The sequence below is a fragment of the Vulpes lagopus genome, chromosome 23 (genome assembly GCF_018345385.1).
Source record: "Vulpes lagopus strain Blue_001 chromosome 23, ASM1834538v1, whole genome shotgun sequence".
NCBI classification, from domain to species: Eukaryota; Metazoa; Chordata; class Mammalia; order Carnivora; family Canidae; genus Vulpes; species Vulpes lagopus.
Genome location: NC_054846.1, coordinates 60,997,620 through 61,007,671, shown reverse-complemented (window position 1 = coordinate 61,007,671; position 10,052 = coordinate 60,997,620). Strand labels below are relative to the sequence as shown.

General features: G+C 44.5%; 1 protein-coding gene across 4 annotated transcripts in view; it reads left to right on the top strand.

The window, feature by feature from the left end:
- Positions 1-6: 6 nt before the first annotated feature.
- The window catches only part of MYCL (MYCL proto-oncogene, bHLH transcription factor), a 101,652-nt gene continuing 91,606 nt past the window's right edge, over positions 7-10,052 (top strand). For all 4 annotated transcript variants that reach the window (XM_041738901.1, XM_041738902.1, XM_041738899.1 and 1 more), the window contains exon 1: positions 7-154. The gene's annotated coding sequence lies outside the window, so the exon portion shown is untranslated. The remainder of the gene's footprint in view (positions 155-10,052) is intronic.

The window sequence follows — 10,052 nt, the reverse complement described above, 5'->3', positions numbered from 1 at the left end:
GCCCTTGGCGGAGAGCCCCGCCCCCAGGGCGCGAGCGGCCGGGGAGCGCGCTCCAGGATAGGCCACGCCTCTCCGCCGCCTGGGGGCCCAGTCGCTCGGGCCAATGAAGGGCCGGAGTCGCCGGCGAGGCTCCACCTCCGCAGAGGGAGGACAGGTGAGTGGCTAATTAGCGCTCCTATCGGTGTGGTCGCGGTGGCCGTGGCCGGGGCGGGTGCCTTCGCCCAGGCGATTGGAAGGGGTATTGGAGGGACGAGGAGGCCGATTCCCGGGGGGCGGGGATCCCGGGCAGTCGTCTGCTCGCCGAGGAGATCGGGGCGCAGCTCCGCCTCTTTGGGCGTGCGTGCCTCGGTTTCCCGGTTGGGACCTGGGGCGGCCATTGTTCCGGACCGTGTTCTGGCGGTACCTGCCGAGGCTGGCGTGGGGGCCCAGCCCTGGGTTTCCGGGCGTGGCCGCCTTTGCGCCGCGCGCCGGGCCCCCCGGGTCGGGAAGGTGGAGGCTCGCCCCACTTCCTGTTTGTTCCGTGCGCGCTGTGACCATAGATGGTCAGGTCTGGGGCGGCTCGGAAGCCTCCGCCCCGCGGTTTCGGAGCCCTTCCTCCCCGCGCCCTGGGTGTGGTCCCCGAGAATAAGATGAGCGGAATTAGAGAAGATCCCGCTCCACCTCCACTCCGCTAAAACCCAGTTTGTGGGGCCTCCTCGCCGAGGCGGAGGGCTGGGGGGGCGCGGGAAGGGGGGGTGCCCTGCCGCCTGGCACTCAGTCCGGCCCGCGGGGGAGAGAGACTTCGCTTCCGTGCCGCCCGGGCCTCGGATCAGAGCTTTGTTCCCTCAAGGCTCACACTTTCCAACCGGCGATTATCCTCCCACAAAGATTTATTTCCAGAAAAAAATTGGCGAGTGCCAGTGTTCCCACTCCTTCAGCTGAGCGTCTGTGACAGCTCCAAGCTTCGCGTTGAATGCAGGCGTTATGTGCCAAAGTCACTCGTTCAACAAATACGGTTCTTATAATGACAGCTACCATTTACTGCGTGTTGACAACGTGCCAGGCCTGTGCTTACGCTTCAAGAACATGTTCATGTGATCCTTAATAGGAACTCTCTGTGGTAGGTACCAGTGGGGCCTCCAGTTTTCAAACGAGGAAGCTGAATTACTTGCCAAAGTTACAGAGCAACTTGGGACTTTGAAGGGAACACATCTGCCTGATGAAACCCCATGAATTTAACCCCTGCCGTAGGCCATACCAAAATAACGTTTGCTACACTTTGTGCACAGTGATGCCTCTGGATGGGGAGACATCCTGGGTTCCATTCCTGCCTTGGGCACTTTACTGGGGGTTAGACTGGCCAGGTTACCTAACTTGGCTGAACCTGGGCCACTTTTTAATGTTATGGCTTTCGTGTTAAAAGAAAAATGACCGCAATAAAATATGGTACAAAAAATGTATATTTTAAATATTTACATTTAACAAAAACTCTGTGTCTCTCACACACATGTGCAGCACAAAAACTTTAACTTCGTTCACACATAACATCAAATGGTTATATTTGAGTGCTTCATGTATGTGAAGCCTATGGCAAGGTGTCCTTCTTGACCCTCACTGTAATCAGTTGTACATTTAGTCCTAAGTATCTTTTTGAATTTAGAGACAAGGGGGAATCTCTGTGTGGCTCAGCGGTTGAGCACCTGCCTTCAGCCCAGGGTGTGATCCTGGCGTTCTGGGATCGAGTCCCACGTCAGACTCCCTGCATGGAGCCTGCTTCTTCTTCTGCCTGTGTCTCTGCTTCTCTCTCTCTGTGTGTGTCTCATGAATATATAAATAAAATCTTTAAAAAAAAAAAAAAAGAATTTAGAGACAGGAAGTGCCTAGACATGTATCCCAGAGAAAGGGGAAAGAGAGGAGGAAATAGGAAAGAGAAGAAAGAAAGGAAGAAAATAGGGATAAGACTTGTGGGGCTAGGGGATCCCTGGGTGGCTCAGCAGTTTAATGCCTGCCTTTGGCCCAGGGCGTGATCCTGGAGACCTGGGATTGAGTCCCACATCAGGCTCCCTGCAGGGAGCCTGCTTCTCCCTCTGCCTGTGTCTCTGCCTGTCTCTTTCTGTGTCTTTCATGAATAAATAAATAAAATCTTTAAAAAAAAATAACTTGTGGGGTTGGACTGAGAAACAGAAGCAGTAACCTATATGAAGCCACATTGTAAAGTGCTTCTTTTTTTTAATTAATTAATTAATTTATTTATGATAGACATAGAAAGAGAGGCAGAGACACAGGAGGAGGGAGAAGCAGGCTCCATGCCAGGAGCCCAACGTGGGACTCGATCCCGGGACTCCAGGATCACTCCCTGGGCCAAAGGCAGGCGCTAAACCGCTGAGCCACCCAGGGATCCCCTAAAGTGCTTCTTTATAGAGTGCACATATGAGTAAGTCACAGTCCCCACCCCTAAGGAACTTCTGATCTCTTAAGGAATCTAACTCCAGTGGGAGGCAGTTTAAGAGCCTTTTACTTATTCCTTTTTATTTTTCATTCATTTATTTATACACTGAGAAAAAAATACTGAGTTCTTCCTCTGTGCTAGGCCCCATTCTACTTTGTACAAATAGTATATGAGTGGACAAGTCAAACTCTGTCAATGTCCTCATGGAGCTTACAATCTGTCATGGAAACAGGTGTTGCCATCTGGGGCAGTCATTGGAACTCTGACTCTTGGCTCCCACCCTTTTCCTCTGATCTTGCCCAGTTTCTCATCCGTGGTGAGCTCTCATCAGACACATGCCCAATGAGTACCTTGAATTCAGAATAGTCATTTCCTGGGCTGTGATGGGTAGGGAGAACTTTGAAAGGCAAACATGAGTAAACAGTAGTGGAGGTACAATCTGTGACTAACTGTGGTGAGAGGATCCTATAGGAGAAGAATAGGAGATAAGGCTGAAGAGAAAGAGGTTGAGTAAGCAGTGCCAGACAAGAGACGTAAAACCTTAATGTGAAATCAAGGAGGAGCTGGTCAGATTACATTTTAGAAATATAACTCTAACTGCAGGGTAGAGCATGGGTTTGAGTGGGGTCGGGGGGAAAGAGGCAGGGGGCTCTCTTAGAAAACGGGTACAGAGGTAGCAAGGGTCTGAATCAAGTCTATAACATGAGGATGCAGCAGAGATGCCATTGTTATAAAGAGGAAGATGACAAGGAGAAAGACAAATGGCAGAGGGATGATCTGAATATGATCTTTCAGATTAGATCTAGTTCCCCAATTATACACTCCCACTGAATACTACTTTTCCCTTTGTGGCAGGTATCACAGTCCTAATTAAATAATCATCTGTACACATGTCTTAATGTTTTCTTTCCCTGTAAGTAACTTGAGGTTAGAGTCTTTGCCTCTCTGGCACAAAATTTATCCTCAGTAGATATTTATGGGAAAATGTGACTAAATGAAAAGAGTAAGAGGGGCCAAGATGGCTCTGAGACTTGGAGCATGGGTCTGTGGAAGGTGACAAGAAGACGGGGTCAGGGTTTGGGGATTTTGCACCTTGGACTTCAGAATCCAGCCTGGGAAGAAAAAGGAGTGCAGTGAATCATTTTGCAACCAGAATCACCAACAGAGAGTTGATTGATTCTCACACAATTCCCTTCTTGTATTTTGCCACTTTTGTATTTTGCCTGGATTTCAGCACATTCTAAACCTGCAGAATCGCTTTGTCTCTGAGGGTGCCACCTAAAATTCTTCCTTATCTCTCTGAGTTTCAGACACAGAAGTCTGGCGATTCATCTGGAGCGTTTCCCAGCTGGCTCAGAGGATCGCCTGTATCTGTGCAGCCTGGCTCAAAGCCTGTCTGCATTTGAGCAGATCCTGTATCCCCCTGCCAGAAGGGGCTGATGACACAACAATCTCTGTGAGCCCATATTTCTTCTTCTCCTACAGTAGGGCCGCAGGCTCCAGCCTGATCTAGGGTCTCAGTCCAAAAATTACAAGTCAGCAAAGGAAATATTGACAATATAACATAGTGCTTCACATCTGGTTTTGATGTCACTTGGACTTGAACTTGAGTCACATTCTGCCACTTACTGTGTGACCGGAGTCAAGTCAGTTAACCTCAAAGAAGGATATTAACACCCATCTTGAAGATGCATATCCCATATGAAGATTAGGAGAGAATTTGTAAAACAGGTCATACAATTGAGTAGTAACAATTATTATTCAATACATAGAGTCTATTGTCTTTGTTACTGGTGAAGGCTACCAGAAAGCAAAATAAGGTCTGAAGTGTCATCATATTGGATGGTTCTACCAAGCCACTGCTGCTACTGCCCGCAGTGTTTGCTTCTTTACGTTGCTACCTTTTGATTCAAAGTCTGGGTCTGTGCCCTTCGGTGCAAGTAAGACTAGATAGAGCATATTTTTCCCAAGAGGAATGGAGGTAGGCAGTTTTCCTGGCTCAGTAAAATCAGCTGATATCTCTGTGATTCAGTTATTAGACTTATCTTTAGAGTTGCAAGTTGGCTGTTGTAGTCCAAGCCATCACGTCATGTTTAAGGAAAGAGGAAGAGGAGGTACTGCATCTGAAATTGGAAAGCTAGTTTTCTGAGGATACCCAGCTTTCTGTTTCATAGCCAGAACTAATGATCAACAAGTATTTCAGCCTCCTTGTCCCTCAAAGGGACATTTTCAAGGTGCACATTTCACAGTATTTCTGAGGGTCCCCAGAAGGGCCAAACCCCAGTTGCACACAGCAGTAACCCACTCATTAATGAACACTTTACTGGCTTTTCTCCCTACCCCAAGTCACCTATCTCAGGTAATCCAAACTAAAGAGAGTGGGATCGGCTGGATCTGCAACCCTAGGAAAATGATAGTGAGCATTGTCGGATTTGATGTAATCTACTGTATGGTGCACTCTCTCTTTGTTTAGGATGTTACCCAAATATGTAAAGGGGTTGCAGATGCTGAGTGTCCAATAGGAATGATAGATAATAATCCATAATAATCCCTGGAATGGCTCAATATCAACATATACCTTTCTTTCTTTCTTTCTTTCTTTCTTTCTTTCTTTCTTTCTTTTCTTTCTTTTCTTTCTTTTCTTTCTTTTCATTTATTCATGAGAGACACAGAGAGAGGCAGGGACACAGGTAGAGGGAGAAGCAGGCTCCATGCAGGGAGCCTGATGCAGGACTCAATCCAGGGACTCTGGGATCACGCTCTGAGCCAAAGGCAGGCCCTCAACCGCAGAGCCACCCAGGCATCCCTATACCCTTCTTTCTATGCTTACACTTCAAAAAATGAAACAAAACAAAACTCCTCACTAAAACAAAACTAAAACCCCTCTAATAACCTAAATTGTCATCACTGTACTCACCCCCCTACCCAGAAAAAGGAATCGACAAAACTCTCATCAGTTACTTCATCCAAGTCCAAGATTTCCAAATAATGTCTCTACCAGTTCCATAATGATGCTTCCTCAGTATTCCTCAGCCTGGGCTGATCTTTAAAGCCAACCAACACAACATACCACATCCTGTATATGTTGCGGGGGAAGGAGAAGAAAATTAGATACAATATGTAACTATTGGTTTAGCACCTGCCTTTGGCCCAGGGCATGATGCTGGAGTCTCAGGATCGAGTCCCGGGATGGAGTCCCACATTGGGCTTCCTGCATGGATCCTGCTTCTCCCTCTGCCTGTGTCTCTGCCTCTCTCTCTGTGTGTGTCTCTCATGAATAAATAAATAAAATCTTTAAAAAACAAAAAAACAATGTGTAACTATTGAACTGACATGGCAAGGAATCTTCCTATACTAATCACAAGGCCTTAATTGATACTTTTGACTTCATGACTACATATCCATTACATATTATCTGTCTTCAACCAGCACCTCAGTTCATCAGGGTCACAGTGATTGGAAAAGAAAGAAGGCATGAAGGAAGCATGCTACTGTCTTAAAAGGATCTGATCAGGGATCCCTGGGTAGCTCAGTGGTTGAGTGACTGCCTTCGGCCCACATGCAGATATGATGATAAAAAAAAAAAAAAAAGGATCTGATCAAGAAGTGATATGTATCACTTCTACTACATTGCATGAACTAGAATATAATTATATAGCTTGTAGTTGGGGCTGAATTTTTCTTTCTTTTTTTTTAAAAAGATTTTATTTATTTGTGACACACACACAGAAACAGAGACACAAGCAGAGGGAGAAGCAGGCTCCATGCAGGGAGCCAGATATGGGACTCGATCCCAGATCCCAGGTTCATGCCCTGAGCCAAAGGTAGATGGTCAACTGCTGAGCCACACAGGTGTCCCTTTCTTTCTTTTTTTTAGTTAAACCCACTACAGGGGTTGAATTCATTACTCTGATATCAAGACCTGAGCTGCAATCAAGAGTCACATGCTGGGATCCCCGGGTGGCGCAGCGGTTTGGCGCCTGCCTTTGGCCCAGGGTGCGATCCTGGAGACCCGGGATCGAATCCCACGTCGGGCTCCCTGCATGGAGCCTGCGTCTCCCTCTGCCTGTGTCTCTGCTTCTCTCTCCTCTCTGTGTATTCTCATGAATAAATAAATAAAATTAAAAAAAAAAAAAAGAGTCACATGCTTAACCAACTGAGCCACCCAGGTGCACTAGGACTATGAGTTTTCTGTAAGTGACCAAAACTTTTCCCTTGAGGGATGGGAGATCTTACCTGCCCTGCTTGTAAAATATTACCATAACTTTCTGTGCTAAACATGGCAGGAGTAGGAGGACCTCCAAGTACTCCTTGGGTTATATCCATAATCCTGTCTTCCTATTGCATAGTGACAGTTCTCTTTTGCCTTGATAATAGGCTTATTCACCCCAGCCAACCATCATAATCCAAGATCTGCAGATAAAGTTTAACAATAGACTCTCCGAGCCCTGATTTGTAGCATTTGCCAATTTCTGTAGTGTAAATAATCCCACTGTGGCCAATTTTAAACTAACAATGTCACTGAATGTAGAGTTGAGGAAAAGGCACTGTGGTATATGGAATAATGGCTGTCCAAAGATCACCACATCCTAATCTCTGAATCTGTGAATATACTATCTTATATGACAAAGGGATTTGCAGATGTGATGAAATTAAGGATATTCAGATAGGGAGATTATCCCGGTAGGCCCAATACAATCAACATGGAACCTTATAAGGAAAGAAGGAAGTAGGATGTCAGCATTAGAAAAAGAGATGTGAATGAAATGAATGAAAGCAGTCTTAGTGATACAACCAAGGAATATAGGCAACCTCTAGAAGCTGGAAAAGGTGTGCAATCAATTTTTCTCAGAGCTTCTGGTAGGAACACATCTGTGCTAATACCTTGATTTTAGCCCTATAAGACCCACTTCAGATTTTTGATCTTCAGAACTATGATAAATTTGTGTTAAGCCACTAAACTTGTGGTAATTTGTTATAGCAATAGGAGGAAACTAACACATCTACACGGTCAACTCCTGAAAACCTGTATGAACTGGCTCTAGAACACTATTGAATTAACATTTTGGGGGTAATCTCTTACCTAGCCAAGCCCAAATTGGCAAATGGCAGCCTTAGTTTACAATCCAGTGGAACTATTTTTATGTCCTCTGGTGGAAGCATTCCTCCCTTGGGTAATAGAACTTGTGAAGAGCCATGCTCAAAATTACAGAGACATGAAGATCAACATTTAATAGTCAGTTAGGTAGAACAGAATTACCACTCCATGTTTACCCTTTCTTCTTGGGTTCCATCTATTTTGGTTCTAAGTAAAATGCTATTGCATGCTTGCTTACCAGTTTACAATTTACAGTGCTTCCTATAGAGCTTCAATCTCACAAGGTATTGTCTCTCACTTATGGCCATGCCATGTATTGGGCACCTTTTGTGCCCAATGTTGTATCTCTACTCCAGCCACTACTGTGGCTGCCAAGTGCTTGCAGGTGTGACCTGACAATCCACAGCTTCCACTGCTTTCTCCAGGTATCTCACTTTCTGCCCCAGGGCTTCTTTCATGGAATTGACCTCATGGGACGTCCGTGGGAACTTGCACAGTTATTTAGATACATGCATCAACCTGAAAGTGCCAACTTGAGAGTGCAAAGAAGTTAACCAGCAATTGGGAGACCTTTGATCAATGAAGGACAGGAGCTGGTGAATAAATATTCCCTCTTCCCTCCCTGGTTGGACAATTATGAGACACGTTCTATAGTGCCTCAGAATATCTCTAGTAGAACCAAGCAACAACCTTCTGGATCAATCATTCTTGGCTTGGCTTTCCTCTTTTGCCTGTTTTACCCTTCCTAGTCTCTGACTCCTGTTCCTTGGGATCACCCCTGAAAATAAACTACCTGTTTGCAAGCCCTTGTCTCAGACTTCGCTTTTTGGGAGGAAATTAAATCTAAAAGATTTGGTAGTAGAAGTGACCCTAGAAAGCAGATTCTCAGCATAGGATTCTGGAATTGGATCAGGGCTCAAAGAGCACCACATTCCTGGTGATATGTGCAGTAGTGATAACCCCTAACAATGCAATAGCCTCATAATTTCTAAAAATTTTTTAAAACTTTTATTAGTAGCATACTGTAATAAGGTGTATAAGAAATGTGAAGCATTGACTTAAGAGACAGAGGTAACATTTGTATGGCCTGCGGTAATGGTATTATAAAAATTACGGTGTCAAAAAAAATTATGGTGTCAGCTGGCTTTGGTTAATGGCTTTTGAAGTTTGGGGGAAAAAAGATAACAGGTTAGATATCAACATAAATATCCATATCTATAGATATATATCTATGTCTTTCAACCCTAGCTTGAGTGTTACATGGAACTAAACTTACTTCTTTTCCTTCATCAATCATTTCTTTCTGTCCCTTTCTCTAACTTCTCTGCTGCGTGTGACAGTTCCTTAAAGTTCATCCTTAGGTTCTTTATTTTTTTTAAATTTATTTATGATAGTCATACAGAGAGAGAGAGAGAGAGGCAGAGACATAGGCAGAGGGAGAAGCAGGCTCCATGTACCGGGAGCCTGACGTGGGATTCGATCCCGGGTCTCCAGGATCACGCCCTGGGCCAAAGGCAGGCGCCAAACCGCTGCGCCACCCAGGGATCCCCATTCTTAGGTTCTTTATTTCTTGTTCTTTCCACTGACAAATTACCCTTGTCTCATGTCTTTAATTATTATCTTCATTTCAGTGTCTCTCTGGTGTGTCTGCCATCCTTTTATTTAGCTTTAGGTTCTTGAACATTTTGCTTCAAGTGTGCTAAATAACATCGGACAGTGTGTCAGCAAATCGCCACAAGATGGCAGCCTTGCTAATTTAGGCTGCATTGAATAGTTACCACTCCTTCAAGCTGGACAGAGTAGGAGCGACTTCTAAAGACTTTAATCTTATTTATTTAACATTTGTTGAAAGTCTGCTCAACGAATGATCTTTTAATATATTAGTATTGGGTTTTAAAAACAGTTTGCAAAAGTTAAGTATACTCCCCTTTGCAGATGATAAAACTAAATTGAATATGGCTAACTTGCTCAAGGTCAGGACCTAGATTTGAAACGTTTATGACTCCAAATCCAATTCTTTCCATTACATAAGTGAATCTCAAGCTGAAACAGTATTATTTAAGGGTTTTTATTTTTGTTTTTGTTTTAATTACAAGTAACTGAGAACCAACTTGAGCCAGCCTAACAACAACACAATAAAGCATTTGGGAGTGCCTCATGGAAGCCTAAAAGGAAAAGATGTCCTGGCTTTAAAAGAGAATAGAACCAGGAATTGGAAAGCCTTCAAGACTTAGGGGAGGAAGGACAAAAATGGGGGAGGGGAAGAGACAGGGAAAGCTAGGGTGGCCTAAGAGAGTAATTAAACTCTGCCCTGTTCCCCATTCAACTAGAATAGTCTCATTTTTTAATGCATTTTACATATTGGGACCCCCCCCATGTCAGGTTCTATTTGAAAAATAAGGATTAGGTATATTAGACAATACTTTGAAAACACTGGTGTAATGTACGAAGCCATTCCCATATATTTTTTTAAAGATTTTATTTATTTATGCATGAGAGACACAGAGAGAGAGAGAGAGGCTCAGA